We start from the raw sequence: 18,243 nt of genomic DNA, 5'->3' as shown, positions 1-18,243 counted from the left end.
ACCTCTGGGTTATGGGCCCAGCATGCTTCCATTGCAGTACTCTGCTGCACATGTAAGTGCAAGAGATCCTGAAGCACTCACTCATCATGGGAAAGTACCAATGTGTTTCTTCATTGGTTGATGTAAGAAACATCTTACAAAAACTCTCCAGATTATTGACTTTTTAAAGTTTTTCTAGGAAACGTTCTAGATGAATGCTTATTAGCCTTTGTCAGTACGTACTTTTGCAAAGTGTCTCTGTGGCGCAATTGGTTAGTGTATAAGGCTATTAACCAAAAGGTTGGTGGTTCAATCCCACCCAGGGACGTAATTGACCTTGTGATCAGATTTTGGTGATATTTAAGTAGACAAGTCAAAATTTCAAACCCCATCTTATTGTGTAGGGTACCTGGCCTTCTCTGATGTAATCAGAGTTAGATTTGATTCATTGATTTTATAAAAACAGCTAGGAAGCACAATTTAGCAGTGGTTTGCAGAGAAAAAAAAATATGCTGGCAGAAAAATCCAATTGAGTGATTAAACAGGTCTTCATTTTCTGGCTTTATTTTTATGCTAACAAATTTGTTCTCTGAAAAGTGTCCACAAAGCCAAGTCTCTGATTAACACCTTTGTAAGGATGGTTTTTCACCTATTACTAAATTAAACTTGCTTCATTGGAAAGGCAGCAAGATGCATCCTCATTTCAATGTCTACTGAAATAATACAAGTTGACACCAGGAAACATTAACGCCACTGCATCCTTGCTGCTTTCTCATGTGGAAGTCTGTTTAATGTGAAAACAAGGTGATATCTAATTATCACACAGGTAAGGAATTAAGAAAATCTTTATTTAAGGGTGAAGATGTTTCTCACAAAATCGTTGCCCTAATGCATCATTGAAATTCAAGCTGGAAAGATGATTTTAATATATCACTTGTACATTTTGTATTGCTCTTCTGGTGACAATGTAGTTTGTTTTTGTCAATTACCATTTTAATAATAGGGTAAAGAAAATTAAGTGGATTTTTGAAAGAAAACAATACTGTCAATATACTGTCAAAACAAATTAAAATGGTAAAAGTTATTGTACTTTAAGTAAAAATAAAAGAGCCAAAATATCAATCCCAGTTTTGGATTACTTTAATTAACAAAAAAAATGCATATAGCAAAGGATAGTTTCAATCTGCCTACCTCTGGGTTATGGGCCCAGCATGCTTCCATTGCAGTACTCTGCTGCACATGTAAGTGCAAAAGATCCTGAAGCACTCACTCATCATGGGAAAGTACCAATGTGTTTCTTCATTGGTTGATGGAAGAAACATCTTACAAAAACTCTCCAGATTATTGACTTTTTAAAGTTTTTCTAGGAAACGTTCTAGATGAATGCTTATTAGATTTTGTCAGTATGTACTTTGGCAAAGTGTCTCTGTGGCGCAATTGGTTAGTGTGTAAGGCTATTAACCAAAAGGTTGGTGGTTCAATCCCACCCAGGGACGTAATTGACCTTGTGTTCAGATTTTGGTGATCTTTAAGTAGACAAGTCAAAATTTCAAACCCCCTCTTATTGTGTAGGGTACCTGGCCTTCTCTGATGTTATCAGAGTTAGATTTGATTCAGTGATTTTATAAAAAAAACAGCTAGGAAGCACAATTTAGCAGTGGGTTGCAGAGAAAAAAAAAATATGCTGGCAAAAAAATCCAATTGAGTGATTAAACAGCTCTTCATTTTCTGGTTTATTTTTATGCTAACAAATTTGTTCTCTGAAAAGTGTCCACAAAGCCAAGTCTCTGATTAACACCTTTGTAGGGATGGTTTTTCACCTATTACTAAATTAAACTTGCTTCATTGGAAAGGCAGCAAGATGCATCCTCATTTCAATGTCTACTGAAATAATACAGGTTGACACCAGGAAACATTAACGCCACTGCATCCTTGCTGCTTTCTCATGTGGAAGTCTGTTTAATGTGAAAACAAGGTGATATCTAATTAGCACACAGGTAAGGAATTAAGAAAATCTTTATTTAAGGGTGAAGATGTTTCTCACAAAATCGTTGCCCCAATGCATCATTGAAATTCAAGCTGGAAAGATGATTTTAATATATCACTTGTACATTTTGTATTGCTCTTCTGGTGACAATGTAGTTTGTTTTTGTCAATTACCATTTTAATAATAGGGTAAAGAAAATTAAGTGGATTTTTGAAAGAAAACAATACTGTCAATATACTATCAAAACAAATTAAAATGGTAAAAGTTATTGTACTTTAAGTAAAAATAAAAGAGCCAAAATATCAATCCCAGTTTTGGATTACTTTAATTAACAAAAAAAATGCATATAGCAAAGGATAGTTTCAATCTGCCTACCTCTGGGTTATGGGCCCAGCATGCTTCCATTGCAGTACTCTGCTGCACATGTAAGTGCAAAAGATCCTGAAGCACTCACTCATCATGGGAAAGTACCAATGTGTTTCTTCATTGGTTGATGGAAGAAACATCTTACAAAAACTCTCCAGATTATTGACTTTTTAAAGTTTTTCTAGGAAACGTTCTAGATGAATGCTTATTAGATTTTGTCAGTATGTACTTTTGCAAAGTGTCTCTGTGGTGCAATTGGTTAGTGTGTAAGGCTATTAACCAAAAGGTTGGTGGTTCAATCCCACCCAGGGATGTAATTGACCTTGTGTTCAGATTTTGGTAATCTTTAAGTAGACAAGTCAAAATTTCAAACCCCCTCTTATTGTGTAGGGTACCTGGCCTTCTCTGATGTTATCAGAGTTAGATTTGATTCAGTGATTTTATAAAAAACAGCTAGGAAGCACAATTTAGCAGTGGGTTGCAGAGAAAAAAAATATGCTGGCAAAAAAATCCAATTGAGTGATTAAACAGCTCTTCATTTTCTGGTTTATTTTTATGCTAACAAATTTGTTCTCTGAAAAGTGTCCACAAAGCCAAGTCTCTGATTAACACCTTTGTAGGGATGGTTTTTCACCTATTACTAAATTAAACTTGCTTCATTGGAAAGGCAGCAAGATGCATCCTCATTTCAATGTCTACTGAAATAATACAGGTTGACACCAGGAAACATTAACGCCACTGCATCCTTGCTGCTTTCTCATGTGGAAGTCTGTTTAATGTGAAAACAAGGTGATATCTAATTAGCACACAGGTAAGGAATTAAGTAAATCTTTATTTAAGGGTGAAGATGTTTCTCACAAAATCGTTGCCCCAATGCATCATTGAAATTCAAGCTGGAAAGATGATTTTAATATATCACTTGTACATTTTGTATTGCTCTTCTGGTGACAATGTAGTTTGTTTTTGTCAATTACCATTTTAATAATAGGGTAAAGAAAATTAAGTGGATTTTTGAAAGAAAACAAATTATGCAGTCAAGTTTCCCACATTTGGGGAAATCGCAGGAGCAGCACACCCAGAGTGCAATGGGTGAGCCTTGCCCTGGGAGAAGCACCTTCATGATCATAGTATCTCACCTGGCAGGTAAGTAGGAGTTGGGCTTGAGCTGGGGAGGGTCGATGCTCGGGCACCCCCCTGTCAAGTGAAGGAGATCCAACTGAGGCAGCACAAGGGAACTCTCGAAAGAAGAACAAGGCTAGAGGAAGATCTGAGACAAATAAATCTGACTTTTACCAGAGCTGACCAGAGGAAAGCACAAACACAGTCCCCCACTACCACAAATAATGCAGTCGAGTTTCCCACATTTGGGGAAATCATAGGAGTCAGCATACCCAGAATGCAATGAATGAACCTCACCCTGGGAGAACAATCTTCATGACCATGGTATCTCCTATGCAAAATAAGTATGATTTGGGATAGAGCTGGGGAGGGCCGCTGCTCAGGCACATCTCTGTCAAGTAAAGGAGATTCAACTGAGGCAGCACAAGGGAACTCTCATCTGGGGGCAACAACTGCTGGGAGAACACATATTTTCAGATGAACATGGGAGGGCAGAAGGCTGCCTAATACTGAAGCACCCCCAAACAACAAACCAAATGCAACAACTAGTACAAGCATTCCTGGGGGAAGGCCTACAGCAGATGGATTTGCATATGGTGATGTCATCCAAGCAGTGGGTCAAAGTTGGCTTCAACCCTCGTCTGCATATGAAAAGAAAAAAGGGATGTGCAGGGCATGGCGTCCTTTTGTGGCGCTTGGATGACCCCTAATTCACATTAAACATCTCCACCCTCCTTCGGTGTGGGTCTCATGTTGGCTATGCCCCAGCCCCTGAAGCATTCAAGATGATTTCTTGCAGCAGCTGGGCACTGTAACAGCTCCAGAGCTGTTCTGTAAGGCATGTAAAAGGGTGTGGGCCCTGCAGCACTACCTGTAGTATGCATTGTGCGTTGGAAGGCACAAGTAAGCAGACGGGAGATGTCAGGATAGTGCGCAAGGGCATAGAAGGGAGCGGCTCAAGAAAAGAGAAGTGGAAACAGACAGCAAACTAGGCTGGAGAGAGACCTGAGACAAAGAGATCTGAATTATACGAGAGCCGACCAGGGGAAACACAAATTATGCAGTCAAGTTTCCCACATTTGGGGAAATCACAGGGGCAGCACACCCAGAGTGCAATGGGTGAGCCTTGCCCTGGGAGAAGCACCTACATGATCATAGTATCTCACCTGGCAGGTAAGTAGGAGTTGGGCTAGAGCTGCGAAGGGTCGCTGCTCGGGTACCCCCCTGTCAAGTGAAGGAGATCCAACTGAGGCAGCACAAGGGAACTCTCGAAAGAGGAACAAGGCTAGAGGAAGATCTGAGACAAAGAAATCTGATTTTTACCAGAGTTGACCAGAAGAAAGCACAAACACAGTCCCCCACTACCACAAATAATGCAGTTGAGTTTCCCACATTTGGTGAAATCACAGGGGTCAGCATACCCAGAATGCAATGAATGAACCTCACCCTGGGAGAACAATCTTCATGACCATGGTATCTCCTATGCAAAATAAGTATGATTTGGGATAGGGCTGGGGAGGGCCGCTGCTCAGGCACATCTCTGTCAAGTAAAGGAGATTCAACTGAGGCAGCACAAGGGAACTCTCATCTGGGGACAACAACTGCAGGGAGAACACATATTTTCAGATGAACATGGGAGGGCAGAAGGCTGCCTAATACTGAAGCACCCCCAAACAACAAACCAAATGCAACAACTAGTGCAAACATTCCTGGGGGAAGGCCTGCAGCAGATGGATTTGCATATGGTGATGTCATCCAAGCAGTTGGTCAAAGTTGGCTTCAACCCTCGTCTGCATATGAAAAGAAAAAAGGGATGTGCAGGGCATGGCGTCCTTTTGTGGCGCTTGGATGACCCCTAATTCGCATTAAACATCTCCACCATCCTTCGGTGTGGGGCTCATGTTGGCTATGCCCCAGCCCCTGAAGCATTCAAGATGATTTCTTGCAGCAGCTGGGCACTGTAACAGCTCCAGAGCTGCTCTGTAAAGCATGTAAAAGGGTGTGGGCCCTGCAGCACTACCTGTAGTATGCATTGTGCGTTGGAAGGCACAAAGTAAGCAGACGGGAGAGGTCAGGATAGTGCGCAAGGGCATAGAAGGGAGCGGCTCAAGAAAAGAGAAGTGGAAACAGACAGCAAACTAGGCTGGAGAAAGACCTGAGACAAAGAGATCTGAATTATATGAGAGCCGACCAGAGGAAACACAAATTATGCAGTCAAGTGTCCCACATTTGGGGAAATCGCAGGAGCAGCACACCCAAAGTGCAATGGGTGAGCCTTGCCCTGGGAGAAGCACCTTCCTGATCATAGTATCTCACCTGGCAGGTAAATAGGAGTTGGGCTAGAGCTGGGGAGGGTCGCTGCTCGTGCACCCCCCTGTCAAGTGAAGGAGATCCAACTGAGGCAGCACAAGGGAACTCTCGAAAGAAGAACAAGGCTAGAGGAAGATCTGAGACAAAGAAATCTGACTTTTACCAGAGTTGACCAGAAGAAAGCACAAACACAGTCCCCCACTACCACAAATAATGCAGTCGAGTTTCCCACATTTGGGGAAATCACAGGGGTCAGCATACCCAGAATGCAATGAATGAACCTCACCCTGGGAGAACAATCTTCATGACCATGGTATCTCCTATGCAAAATAAGTATGATTTGGGATAGGGCTGGGGAGGGCCGCTGCTCAGGCACATCTCTGTCAAGTAAAGGAGATTCAACTGAGGCAGCACAAGGGAACTCTCATCTGGGGACAACAACTGCAGGGAGAACACATATTTTCAGATGAACATGGGAGGGCAGAAGGCTGCCTAATACTGAAGCACCCCCAAACAACAAACCAAATGCAACAACTAGTGCAAGCATTCCTGGGGGAAGGCCTGCAGCAGATTGATTTGCATATGGTAATGCCATCCAAGCAGTGGGTCAAAGTTGGCTTCAACCCTCGTCTGCATATCAAAAAAGAGAAAAGGGGCGTGCAGGGCATGGCGGCCTTTTGCGGCGCTTGGATGACCCCTAGTTCGCATTAAACACCTCCACCCTCCTTCGGTGTGGGGCTCATGTTGGCTATGCCCCAGCCCCTGAAGCATTCAAGCTGATTTCTTACAGCAGCTGGGCACTGTAACAGCTCCAGAGCTGCTCTGTAAGGCAAGTAAAAGGGTGTGGGCCCTGCAGCACTACCTGTAGTTTGCATTGTGCATTGGAAGGCACAAAGTAAGCAGACGGGAGAAGTCAGGATAGTGCGCAAGGGCATAGAAGGGAGCGGCTCAAGAAAAGAGAAGTGGAAACAGACAGCAAACTAGGCTGGAGAGAGACCTGAGACAAAGAGATCTGAATTATACGAGAGCCGACCAGGGGAAACACAAATTATGCAGTCAAGTGTCCCACATTTGGGGAAATTGCAGGAGCAGCACACCCAGAGTGCAATGGGTGAGCCTTGCCCTGGGAGAAGCACCTTCATGATCATAGTATCTCACCTGGCAGGTAAGTAGGAGTTGGGCTAGAGCTGGGGAGGGTCGCTGCTCGGGCACCCCCCTGTCAAGTGAAGGAGATCCAACTGAGGCAGCACAAGGGAACTCTTGAAAGAGGAACAAGGCTAGAGGAAGATCTGAGACAAATAAATCTGACTTTTACCAGAGCTGACCAGAGGAAAGCACAAACATAGTCCCCCTCTACCACAAATAATGCAGTCGAGTTTCCCACATTTGGGGAAATCACAGGGGTCAGCATACCCAGAATGCAATGAATGAACCTCACCCTGGGAGAACAATCTTCATGACCATGGTATCTCCTATGCAAAATAAGTATGATTTGGGATAGGGCTGGGGAGGGCCGCTGCTCAGGCACATCTCTTTCAAGTAAAGGAGATTCAACTGAGGCAGCACAAGGGAACTCTCATCTGGGGACAACAACTGCAGGGAGAACACATATTTTCAGATGAACATGGGAGGGCAGAAGGCTGCCTAATACTGAAGCACCCCCAAACAACAAACCAAATGCAACAACTAGTACAAGCATTCCTGGGGGAAGGCCTGCAGCAGATGGATTTGCATATGGTGATGTCATCCAAGCAGTGGGTCAAAGTTGGCTTCAACCCTCATCTGCATATGAAAAGAGAAAAGGGGCGTGCAGGGCATGGCGGCCTTTTGCGGCGCTTGGATGACCCCTAGTTCGCATTAAACACCTGCACCCTCATTCGGTGTGGGGCTCATGTTGGCTATGCCCCAGCCCCTGAAGCATTCAAGCTGATTTCTTGCAGCAGCTGGGCACTGTAACAGCTCCAGAGCTGCTCTGTAAGGCAAATAAAAGGGTGTGGGCCCTGCAGCACTACCTGTAGTTCGCATTGTGCGTTGGAAGGCACAAAGTAAGCAGACGGGAGAAGTCAGGATAGTGCGCAAGGGCATAGAAGGGAGCGGCTCAAGAAAAGAGAAGTGGAAACAGACAGCAAACTAGGCTGGAGAGAGACCTGAGACAAAGAGATCTGAATTATATGAGAGCCGACCAGGGGAAACACAAATTATGCAGTCAAGTATTGGAAAATTCAGGGCTATGCCGTGTAGATGATGGCCTAACAGGAGGCTTTAAAATTTTCTTTCTAGTGTCCTTCGTTTGGGAGAAAAATGCAAAGGTACAAGACAGCTTTTCCTTGCCAATATCTCTCTTTTGCAAAGAGCTGCGCATTGGAAAATTCAGGGCTATGTCGTGTAGATGATGGCCTAACAGGAGGCTTTAAAATTTTCTTTCTAGTGTCCTTCGTTTGGGAGAAAAATGCAAAGGTACAAGACAGCTTTTCCTTGCCAATATCTCTCTTTTGCAAAGAGCTACGCATTGGAAAATTCAGGGCTATGTCGTGTAGATGATGGCCTAACAGGAGGCTTTAAAATTTTCTTTCTAGTGACCTTCGTTTGGGAGAAAAATGCAAAGGTACAAGACAGCTTTTCCTTGCCAATATCTCTCTTTTGCAAAGAGCTGCGCATTGGAAAATTCAGGGCTATGTCGTGTAGATGATGGCCTAACAGGAGGCTTTAAAATGTTCTTTCTAGTGTCCTTCGTTTGGGAGAAAAATGCAAAGGTACAAGACAGCTTTTCCTTGCCAATATCTCTCTTTTGCAAAGAGCTGCGCATTGGAAAATTCAGGGCTATGTCGTGTAGATGATGGCCTAACAGGAGGCTTTAAAATTTTCTTTCTAGTGTCCTTCGTTTGGGAGAAAAATGCAAAGGTACAAGACAGCTTTTCCTTGCCAATATCTCTCTTTTGCAAAGAGCTACGCATTGGAAAATTCAGGGCTATGTCGTGTAGATGATGGCCTAACAGGAGGCTTTAAAATTTTCTTTCTAGTGACCTTCGTTTGGGAGAAAAATGCAAAGGTACAAGACAGCTTTTCCTTGCCAATATCTCTCTTTTGCAAAGAGCTGCGCATTGGAAAATTCAGGGCTATGTCGTGTAGATGATGGCCTAACAGGAGGCTTTAAAATTTTCTTTCTAGTGTCCTTCGTTTGGGAGAAAAATGCAAAGGTACAAGACAGCTTTTCCTTGCCAATATCTCTCTTTTGCAAAGAGCTACGCATTGGAAAATTTAGGGCTATGTCGTGTAGATGATGGCCTAACAGGAGGCTTTAAAATTTTCTTTCTAGTGTCCTTCGTTTGGGAGAAAAATGCAATGGTACAAGACAGCTTTTCCTTGCCAATATCTCTCTTTTGCAAAGAGCTGCGCATTGGAAAATTCAGGGCTATGTCGTGTAGATGATGGCCTAACAGGAGGCTTTAAAATTTTCTTTCTAGTGTCCTTCGTTTGGGAGAAAAATGCAAAGGTACAAGACAGCTTTTCCTTGCCAATATCTCTCTTTTGCAAAGAGCTGCGCATTGGAAAATTCAGGGCTATGTCGTGTAGATGATGGCCTAACAGGAGGCTTTAAAATTTTCTTTCTAGTGTCCTTCGTTTGGGAGAAAAATGCAATGGTACAAGACAGCTTTTCCTTGCCAATATCTCTCTTTTGCAAAGAGCTGCGCATTGGAAAATTCAGGGCTATGTCGTGTAGATGATGGCCTAACAGGAGGCTTTAAAATTCTCTTTCTAGTGTCCTTCGTTTGGGAGAAAAATGCAAAGGTACAAGACAGCTTTTCCTTGCCAATATCTCTCTTTTGCAAAGAGCTACGCATTGGAAAATTCAGGGCTATGTCGTGTAGATGATGGCCTAACAGGAGGCTTTAAAATTTTCTTTCTAGTGTCCTTCGTTTGGGAGAAAAATGCAAAGGTACAAGACAGCTTTTCCTTGCCAATACTGAAGACAATTTCCCCACAAGGCCCTTTGGAGAGACAGAGAGAGAGTATGCCAGCACATACCCCAGCGCTATATAACCCAGGAATAGCACAGTAACTTAATGTTTGAACAATCGGTGAGGGGGAACATCTTGAAACCCCAGTTTGTACCCTTGGGACACTATTTGTAAAACACACGAGTCCATGTCCGAATGAATCCAGAACTGACTGAAGAGTTTTAGACGTGCCCCCACTGGTGCGGGCTCCTGCAAGAGAGCCCCAGCGTCATGCAGTGGATTTGGCAGAAGCAGAGGATGATCTCTGCTCCTGCGATCTTGAAGAGGATGCAGACCTCTTCTCTCTTCTCCTTCCTCTACCTGCAAAGAAAGGGGAATCTTAACTTCTTGCATATCTATTGGGCCGAAATGACTGCATCAGAGAATGATGCGTCTTCATCCGTTGGGAGGGAACATAGGGCAAGAAGGTTGACTTACCTGCGGGAGCTGCCGAGATCAAATTAACTAGGCAGTCACCAAACAAGGCTTCACCTTCATAGGGAAGAGACTCCCTTTCTTCTTGGAGTCAGCATCAGCATTCTCTTGGTGAATCCACAATGCCCTCCTATTCGACACTGCCATGAAATTGGCCCGTGAACTCAAGAGTCCTATATCCCTTGCAGTCTCACGTAAGTATGCTGCAGTGTCCTTGATATGATACAACGTAAGGAGTATCCCATCTCTCCAGGGTATCTATATCGGATGACAAGGTATTCGACCAATTCTTGAATACTACTACTCACCCATGCACATGTAATGGCAGGTCTAAGTAATGTACCCGTGGTTACATAACTAGAAATAATGTAGCTTCCTGCATACGATCCGCTGGATTTGTGACAGGGCCCCGTGCAGAACAGGGGGTGACTCCCACTTTATTCTGTCCGCGGCGGGAAATGAATAAACAACCAGAATCCTTTTGGGGATTTGAAACCATCTTGTCGAGCTGGCCCAGACTTTCTCAAACAGAGATGGAGGAACGTTACATCAGCTTTCATTATATATCTATATATACATACATATAGACCCCTTTGTCAGGAACAGCAGGGTCTTCAGTGATTTTAATATGTCCTTAATATCCACAATCATGTACTGAATGCTCCTTGCCAATATTGGATCTAATCAGGAAACATTATGGTCGACATAAGTATCAGTATCCGTGTCAGTATCAGTGTGTAGTAACTGGGCAAAATAACATTTTTGCGACCCAGCGGGGCCTGAGGGAAAAGAAACATAGCCATGAATATCACATCTATTCTCTACGTCTGTGTCTGGGACACAGATTTATCCAACCTTACTCTGATATTACTGAAACATTTACCCAGTCAGTTATTGGTGGTGCCAACAGGGCCACCATCATATGTCTGCATTCCTAATATAGTTTCCTCTTGGGAAAAACATTCAGCCACCGACATGTTGACACACATATACCAAGTACCCACAGACACACCGGCTTATGGGGGACAGACCGTCAGTAAATCTGTCAGAGGGACACAGAGGATTTTTCAGCTCACAATCCAGCGCCAAAAGTACACAGTCTGGGAAATAATAAACTCTATAGTGATAGACTTGTAATGCTCTAAAGATGTTCTGGTGAGGTGAGGAAGAAGCCCCGCCGCTGTAATGGCGCGTATCTGTCCCGCTCAGAAATAATTAATTACGCTATTGGGGTAAGGACAGTGCCCAGGCACTAATGTCCACTTTTTCCAGCCTTTTGTGAGGAATTTATGCTGCCCAGGGTGCCCCCCCCCCCGTGCCCTGCACCCTGCAGTGCCTGTGTTTGTGTGTGAGCATGGCGCGCAGCGTTCCGCTCGCTGCTCGGTACCTCAGAATGCCGTCACTGAAGAAGAAGTCTTCTGTTCTTCTGCTACTCACCTGTCTTCTGGCTCTGTAAGGGGGTGACGGCAGGCTGCGGGAGTGTGCATCTAGGCGTACCCAGCGATCAGCACCCTCAGGAGCTAATGGTGTCCTGTCAGCCTGAAGCAGAGCCATTGAACTCACTAGAAGTTGGTCATACTTCTCTCCCCTAAGTCCAACGAAGCAGGGAGACTGTTGCCAGCAGCCTCCCTGAAAATAAAAAAAACTAACTAGTCTTTTCAGAGAAACTCAGTAGAGCTCCTCTGTAGTGCATCCAGTATCACTGCGCACAATACTAAAACTGGAGTCTGGAGGAGGGGCATAGAGGGAGGAGACAGTTCACACCCTTTGAAAGTCTTAAAGTGCCCATGTCTCCTGCGGATCCCGTCTATACCCCATGGTTCTTAATGTGACCCCAGCATCCTCTAGGACGTATGAGAAAACAAATAACGCACACACGAGGAGGAGAGAACTAAGGAAGTTATAAGGAGAAGAGGGGAGGGAGGGGGGGTTGAAAGGTAAGGTAGTAAAGGCATATTGGATAAACTACAACCTTATACATCAGGCATGTCCAAACTGCGGCCCTCCAGCTGTTGTGAAACTACATATCCCAGCATGCCCAGACACAGTTTTGCTGTCAGGGAATGCTAAAGCTGCGTCAGGGCATACTGGGATGAGTAGTTTCTCAACAGCTGGAGGGCCGCAGTTTGGACATGCCTGTTATACATATTCGTTAATGTACCAGTAGTTAGAAGTAGAAGAGCTCTAACAGAAACCACAAAGCTTATCTAAAGCCACACCACACTGGATATGCCCAATCTCATTTGATTTTTGAAGCAAAGCAGTATTGGACTTTGTTAATACATGGATGGGAGACTGCTTGGTAGTATCAGATTCTTTAGGTGTTTTTAAACTACCAACACCATTTTCTTGGTACATTTAATTTTTACATGTATTCTTTTATGTACCAGAAGTTAGAAGTAGAAGAGCTGTAACAGAAACCACCAGCTCATCTACAGCCACAGCACACTGGATTTGCCCAATCTCTCCTGATCATGGAAGCTGAGCAGTGTTGGTCCTGGTTTTAGTACTTGGATGGGAGACCACAAGGAAATACCAGGAGCTGTGTGTATTTTTACAATACTAACACCGTTCTCTTGATACATTCCATTTTGAAACATTGGGGCAGATCTATTAAGCCTGGTGAACTGATAAAGTGCAATGTGATAAAGTACCAGCCAGTCAGCTCCTAACTGTCATTTTTCAAACCCAGCCTGTGACATGGCAATTAGGAGCTGATTGGCTGGTACTTTATCACCATGCAAATTATCATTTCACCAGGTTTAATAAATCGGCTGCTTACTCATTTATGTACGAGTAGTTAGAAGTAGAAGAACTCTAACAGAAACCACTAAGCTCATCTACAGCCACACCACACTGTATATGCCCAATATCACCTGATTTTAGGCCTGGTTTGTTCTTGGATGTGAGACCACCTGGGAATACCAGGTGCTGTAGGTAGTTTTATACTACCAACACCGTTCTCTTGATGCATTATATTTTGAAACTTATTCATTGATGTACCAGTAGTTAGAAGTAGAAGTTAGAAACAGCAAACATCATCTACAGCCGCATCACACTGGATATGTCCAATCTCATCTGATGTTGGAAGCTAAGCAGTGTTGTGCCTGGTTAGTTTTTGGATTTCAGGTCCTGCCTTCTGGTTTGGCCACGGCACCTCGGAAATTCACCAAGGTCATGGCCGTGATAACGACCCTTCACCATCGGTGGACCAGGGAGGAATCTCTCCTCCCGATAAACATTCTGGAATTGCGGGCAGTGTTCAATTCATTGACACTGGCCCTGCCTCTAGTACAGAACAGGCCTGTTCAAGTACAATCGGACAACGACACCACGGTAGCAGTGGTGGGATTCAGCCGGTTCGCACCGGTTCCATAGAACCGATACCTAATATTAGGTACAGTTCTGAGAACCGTTTGCTAATGAGCACTGCCAGGGATATATTTGCACCGGAAGCCCTCTATCCTAGCCTGAGCTGCCGCCCGCACACCAGCCCGCCAGCACAGACCGGTGACCGCAACAGGGCCGAGCGTCATTGTTTGTGTACCACTGCAGAGTTCCTCTGCGCCCGGCCCTGTCCTGCTGACTCCTCCTCTCCCTGGAGTCCTGACATGCGCAGTAAGCATGTCCAGACGCTGAGAGAGGGTGGACCGGGCGCGGAGGAACTCTGCAGTGCTACACAGACACAAGGCCCTGTTGCGGTCTGTGCGGGGGGGCGGGTGTGCGGACGGCAGCTCAGGTTAAGCAGGGGTGACAGAGGGCTCCACCACTGGTTCCGGAATGCCCGTTCCTATGAGGCACCATTTTCAGGAGCGGAGCGGTCACTCACCTATCACCACCTACCACCAGCGTGCAGCTGCATCGAGGAATCAAGTGCAGGACCTGTCCTGTGGTAAGGGCGACTGGCTGGGGGGGTATGTATGTAGTCCCTCTTTTCATCTACTTTTGTGTACCTCTTTTATTGTTCTTATTGGAGTATTAAATACGTGAATTATTAAACTACCTTTAGGTATGTCTTTTGGTATACTTAAAATGGTCATTAGGACATAGAACCGGTTGTTAATTTATTTGAATCCCACCACTGCACTGTAGTGTACACAAATCATCAAGGCGGCACTCGAAATTGCATGGCAAAGCTGGAAGTATCAAAAATCCTCAGTTGGGTAGAACGTCATCTGCCAGCAATATCGGCAGTGTTCATTCCCGGAGTCCTCAACTGGGAAGCGGATTTCCTCAGTCGTCAGTACGTTCACGCTGGAGAGTGGAGAGGCCGCAGCAGAAATGTCTGCACTGGTGTCAGTAGGTGACTGAGGCAGGGATGACTGGGAGATAGTGGGTGACTGAAGCATGTATGACTGGGAGATAGTGGGTGACTGAGGCCGGGGTGACTGGGAGATAGTCAGTGACTAAGGCAGGGGTGATAGGGATATAGTGGATGACTGTGGCAGGGGTGACAGGGACAGTAGGAGACTGAGGCAGGGGTGACAGGGATAGTGGGTGACTGAGGCAGGGGTGATAGGGTGACAGTGGGTGACTGAGGCAGAGGTGACAGGGATAGCGGGTGACTGAGGTAGGGGTGATATGGAGATAGTGGTTGACTGAGGCAGGGGTGACAGAGATAGTGGGTGACTAAAGCAGGGGTGACTGGTATAGTGGGTGACTGAGGCAGGGGTCGCAGGTATAGTGGTTAACTGAGGCAGCGGTGACTGGGAGATAGTGGGTAACTGGGGCAGGGGTGACAGGGAAAGTGTGTGACTCAGGCAGGGGTGATAGGGAGATAGTCGGCAGCAGATCACTGCCTTGCTGACAGCAGCACATCCCTGCTTCACTGACAGCAGCACATCCCTGCCTCATTGACAGCAGCACATACCTGCCTCACTTATAGCAGCACATCCCTGCCTCACTGGCAGCAGCAGATCCCTGCCTCACTGGCAGCAGCAGATCACTGCTTCACTGACAGCAGCACATCCCTGCCTCACTGGCAGCAGCAGATCCCTGCCTTACTGACAGCTGTATTCAGACCTGATCTCTGCTGTGCATATTCACACAACAGGAGATCAGGTCTGAAGTGTGTGTGTGTGTGTGTGTGTGTGTGTGTGTGCTGGTGCCGCAGTGCACCGGCACATGCCAGAGATGCGATCAGCATCTCTGCCCAGTGAGCGCCTCTGCCAACACATACTTATCTTGCATATGAGATCTCTTGATCATGAAGATAGTTCTCACAGGGTGAGGTTCATCCATTACATTTTAAAGTAGGAAGGTACAAATTACATATTCAAATTACATATATGTGCTGGATTCAAATGTTTTCCCCCCTTCCTTTCTCAATTGTGCCCATCAGCAGCTATTCTAATGTTGCTGCCAATGGGTGTGACACATTCATTTCTTCTGTGGGGTACACTGGACTCCACAAGGATTCACATTGTGGTGTAGAGTAGGATCTTGATCTGAGGCACCAACAGGCTCAAAGCTTTTGACTGTTCCCAAGATGCTCAGCGCCCCCTGCTCTATAACCTCGCTTCCATGAACAGGGAGCTAAGTTTGTAGTTGGTGCCTTCAGTAGCAGGACACTTAACAGGGGGCTGCCTCAGGCAGCCTATACTTAGCTATTAATTTTGACAAGAAAAGAAGAACTTTTTTTATAAGAATGTACAAGGGCTGCAGCAGGCTAGGTCTAATAGACATCTTTACTGCAGCTCCATCACTCCCAGCGGCGCAGTATTCTCCCGTGCCCTGGTTGCTGGGTCACTGCAGCGGAGGCTCCGGTTTCTTCCTAAGGTCAGTCACACACACACCGCCCTCCGGGATCACGAGGCCGCTGATGAAAGGGAGGTAAGGGGCTTCTGTGCCCACACTATACCGTGATCCAGCATGGCTGTAGGGGGCGGGCCGTGTGCGCACTGGCGTGGACACTGATTACTGGGCAGCCGCTCCACTAGCCACCAGGGACAGTTAAGGAGCACAGCTCTGGGGGGTTTTCTCCTATATTAACCCCATTTTATACTACCTGCAGTGCATTGTGATAGGTAATAGAGCCTGATTCAGGTTGGATTGCAATCACAATAAGCAATCCAACTGCAAAAATTGCTAAGAGCATACGCATGCGCCTGCATTTTCTGTTACTGTCAATCGGTGCGGGGGGGGGGGGGTCAGCAACACTCCATTTCAAAGTCGGAGATGGAGCGGTGCGGGGGCAGGGCTTCAACGGAGAAACAGGAGGCGTGGTCAGAGCGGCTGCATGACATCACATGCAGCCGTTGCGATCACAAAAATGGTGGCGGCTTCCTGCGCACACGTACAGTCTGCACCAACAGGAGGCTAACCCATTTTTTATGATCACGCTGAACTGCACTGAGACTGCAATTTCAGCGTGGTCAAGAAGGGAGGCGGCATGCTGGGTGGCCATGCCCTGTGATGGGTGGCCCCAGCATGCGAACCAAAGGATTGCAAATTCTGTTACTTAGCAGAATTTGCAATCCTTACTGAATTAGGCCATTGATTACAAAATTGTAAACAATATTTGAAGTTTTTCTTCAGGGACTAACACAAAAGATGCTTGGGGCTACTAACACATGGGTAAGCCACGTAAAGCTTCCCATGGGTCAGTGGCATCACAACGGGGTTGCGGCACACACCCGAGTGTCACCCGCCAAGTGGGGTGACACAAAAGTGCCGGCTCTTCTTCAGTGACAGAATATGGGTGTTTCACTGTGACATTACGTGCAATACCCAGTTTCTGTCACTGTGCAGGAGCCAGCACCACTCACACACTAGTCCCCGGGTACAGCCCCCAACCCCCGGGATACCTGCAGCAACAAAATGGTGATTCAGGCCACGCCCCTACCTATGAGACCATGCCTCCTTTTTACCATTGCGCTGCTTATCTGCGCGCACTGCATTACAATCTCCCTCGCCGCCTCTCTGGGTGTCACCAGTGATAGTGACACCTCTGCCATGCTTGTAGCAGCTGGTCCTAAGATCTACGCCTCCAGCCCTGAGTGTTTTCCCTTGTGACTTGTTGATCATCATAGCGAAGCAGATGCTTACAGAAAACTGCAGGGGTTTAGATTGAAAAGAAAAACATTGACGAACCCATCATTTCAGCGACAGGGTCTGCCACACGACTGACTGAAATGACTGGTTGGTTTGGGCCCCCACCAAAAAAGAATCAATCAATCTCTCCTTGCACAAACTGGCTCTACAGAGGCAAGATGTCCACCTCATCATCCTCCGATTCCTCACCCCTTTCACTGTGTACATCCCCCTCCTCACAGATTATTAATTCGTCCCCACTGGAATCCACCATCTCAGATCCCTGTGTACTTTCTGGAGGCAATTGCTGGTGAATGTCTCCACGGAGGAATTGATTATAATTAATTTTGATGATCATCATCTTCTCCACATTTTCTGGAAGTAACCTTGTACGCCGATTGCTGACAAGGTGAGCGGCCGCACTAAACACTCTTTCGGAGTACACACTGGAGGGAGGGCAACTTAGGTAGAATAAAGCCAGTTTGTGCAAGGGCCTCCAAATTGCCTCTTTTTCTCCACCATTCTTTCAAAGGTGACAGAATCATATGCAGTGACAGTAGACGACATGTCAGTAATCGTTGCCAGGTCCTTCAGTCTGGACCAGATGTCAGCACTCACTCCAGACTGCCCTGCATCACCGCCAGTGGGTGGGCTCGGAATTCTTAGCCTTTTCCTCGCACCCCCAGTTGCGGGAGAATGTGAAGGAGGAGCTGTTGACGGGTCACGTTCCGCTTGACTTGACAATTTTCTCACCAGCAGGTCTTTGAACCTCTGCAGACTTGTGTCTGCCGGAAAGAGAGATACAATGTAGGTTTTAAATCTAGGATCGAGCACGGCGGCCAAAATGTAGTGCTCTGATTTCAACAGATTGAATCCTGGTTAAGCAAATTAAGGGCTCCATCCACAAGTCCCACATGCCTAGTTGAATCGCTCTGTTTTAGCTCCTCCTTCAATGTCTCCAGCTTCTTCTGCAAAAGCCTGATGAGGGGAATGACCTGACTCAGGCTGGCAGTGTCT

At 45.9% G+C, this 18,243-nt stretch overlaps 8 non-coding genes across 8 annotated transcripts; all 8 read right to left on the bottom strand.

Annotated features, from left to right (window-relative positions):
- Positions 1 to 3,324: 3,324 nt before the first annotated feature.
- On the bottom strand, positions 3,325 to 3,483 carry LOC134991186 (U1 spliceosomal RNA). The gene has a single exon (XR_010195604.1). It is a non-coding gene; the product is annotated as a U1 spliceosomal RNA (small nuclear RNA).
- A 152-nt stretch (positions 3,484 to 3,635) lies between these two features.
- On the bottom strand, positions 3,636 to 3,799 carry LOC134991170 (U1 spliceosomal RNA). The gene has a single exon (XR_010195589.1). It is a non-coding gene; the product is annotated as a U1 spliceosomal RNA (small nuclear RNA).
- Positions 3,800 to 4,469: 670 nt separating this feature from the next.
- On the bottom strand, positions 4,470 to 4,632 carry LOC134991190 (U1 spliceosomal RNA). The gene has a single exon (XR_010195608.1). It is a non-coding gene; the product is annotated as a U1 spliceosomal RNA (small nuclear RNA).
- A 152-nt stretch (positions 4,633 to 4,784) lies between these two features.
- On the bottom strand, positions 4,785 to 4,948 carry LOC134991175 (U1 spliceosomal RNA). Its single transcript, XR_010195594.1, has one exon. It is a non-coding gene; the product is annotated as a U1 spliceosomal RNA (small nuclear RNA).
- Positions 4,949 to 5,619: 671 nt separating this feature from the next.
- On the bottom strand, positions 5,620 to 5,782 carry LOC134991188 (U1 spliceosomal RNA). Its single transcript, XR_010195606.1, has one exon. It is a non-coding gene; the product is annotated as a U1 spliceosomal RNA (small nuclear RNA).
- Positions 5,783 to 5,934: 152 nt separating this feature from the next.
- LOC134991166 (U1 spliceosomal RNA) lies at positions 5,935 to 6,098 on the bottom strand. Its single transcript, XR_010195586.1, has one exon. It is a non-coding gene; the product is annotated as a U1 spliceosomal RNA (small nuclear RNA).
- Positions 6,099 to 6,771: 673 nt separating this feature from the next.
- Positions 6,772 to 6,934, bottom strand: LOC134991183 (U1 spliceosomal RNA). The gene has a single exon (XR_010195602.1). It is a non-coding gene; the product is annotated as a U1 spliceosomal RNA (small nuclear RNA).
- A 152-nt stretch (positions 6,935 to 7,086) lies between these two features.
- LOC134991174 (U1 spliceosomal RNA) lies at positions 7,087 to 7,250 on the bottom strand. The gene has a single exon (XR_010195593.1). It is a non-coding gene; the product is annotated as a U1 spliceosomal RNA (small nuclear RNA).
- Between the last annotated feature and the right edge of the window lie 10,993 nt (positions 7,251 to 18,243).

This window comes from Pseudophryne corroboree, unplaced genomic scaffold, assembly GCF_028390025.1.
Source record: "Pseudophryne corroboree isolate aPseCor3 unplaced genomic scaffold, aPseCor3.hap2 scaffold_1207, whole genome shotgun sequence".
NCBI lineage: Eukaryota > Metazoa > Chordata > Amphibia > Anura > Myobatrachidae > Pseudophryne > Pseudophryne corroboree.
This window is presented reverse-complemented; position numbering and strand designations above follow the sequence as displayed.